The following is a 1,285-nucleotide window of genomic DNA, read 5'->3' on the forward strand; positions in this document are numbered from 1 at the left end:
ATATATATATTCATTATAATAATTTACTGCTATTATCAAAAATATAATTTATTTTATCAATTTACTAAACGATTTTTAAATGAAAGATTAAAACATGAAATTATAAATAAATAAATTTTTATTATAATGTATTTAACTATTTAAATTAAAATATTTTATCTATTTTCAAATTATTATAAGTTTTTCATAGTTTATAATATTTAATTAGATTACGTAACAAACTTCAACGATAAAATTAAATCGTAACTAAAGCGAAGTATTAAATATAATAGTAAAATGATATTTATACGATTTATTTACTACATTTATACATTAAAACAGTATAATTAAGTCAATAACCACTTACTTCTGAACTTCTTAATGTTTCCGCGAGCCGCTTCCTTCTTAGTCGGTAGATGATAGACTGAAATAAAATACGAAGCGCCGTAATGCCTTCTGGTGGCGAATAATGAAAATATAGTCACGTGACTTTCATTCATTCGCTTTTACTCGATATTATTACGATCGACGTTTTGATTATATCACGTAATTTACGAAATTATTTACGCAATAAAATAATGAGGAAAAAATAAATAAATTTAACGTCTTTTTAAATCAATAAATTACTAAGTTTACTTACACACTTGCATTAAGTAGACTACTAAAATTACATTATAAAATTATTTTTTTTTAATTTGAAATTTTATTAGATATTTTATAAAGGCGATTAAATGATTTTTAACATTTTTTTTAAAAATAAATAATTAAAATTCTATCAGTTGTTTATCTATTATCAAGATTGAAATTCTACTTACTATTCTGCCAATTTATTTAGATGTGTAACAACGTAGATAACTTCGATATACCTTTTTTTTCTTCTTCTTCAATACCGTTCCTTGTAGACTTACAAGCAACGAGTTCTGAATACCTCAGATAAACACGCTTTTATTCGATAAGCGATGTGGCATATAAGAATTCTTCGCAGCAAGTAAAATAATGCGAAACCTTCTATTTACTTAATATTATCGTGTTTCGCTGTAAGCTCAATTAAACCGACATATGTATTTATTTTCCTTTTGATATTAAATTGTTCTCATTTATTTTTTTAAATGCAAAAATGCATTAATAAAATTAATAGCAATATTTTCCGATTTAATTAACTTACACCAATTACTAGTTATTTATAGTTTCCATGTGTTATTGAATAGTGTTTTTATAAGGCTAATTTTTTTTTTAATATTAAAATGTTTTATGAATTATTAAATATTTTGAACGAAATTTAAATATATTATAAAATTAATTTTAT

The 1,285-nt window shown here is 22.1% G+C and overlaps 1 protein-coding gene across 1 annotated transcript in view; it reads right to left on the reverse strand.

Annotated features, from left to right (window-relative positions):
* The window catches only part of LOC111619768 (diuretic hormone receptor-like), a 100,899-nt gene extending 100,492 nt beyond the window's left edge, over nucleotides 1-407 (reverse strand). Inside the window, exon 1 of the mRNA XM_023361586.1 lies at nucleotides 347-407. The gene's annotated coding sequence lies outside the window, so the exon portion shown is untranslated. The remainder of the gene's footprint in view (nucleotides 1-346) is intronic.
* Between the last annotated feature and the right edge of the window lie 878 nt (nucleotides 408-1,285).

This window comes from Centruroides sculpturatus, unplaced genomic scaffold (genome assembly GCF_000671375.1).
Source record: "Centruroides sculpturatus isolate CEXI.00-Female unplaced genomic scaffold, Cexi_2.0 scaffold201, whole genome shotgun sequence".
Taxonomy (NCBI): Eukaryota; Metazoa; Arthropoda; class Arachnida; order Scorpiones; family Buthidae; genus Centruroides; species Centruroides sculpturatus.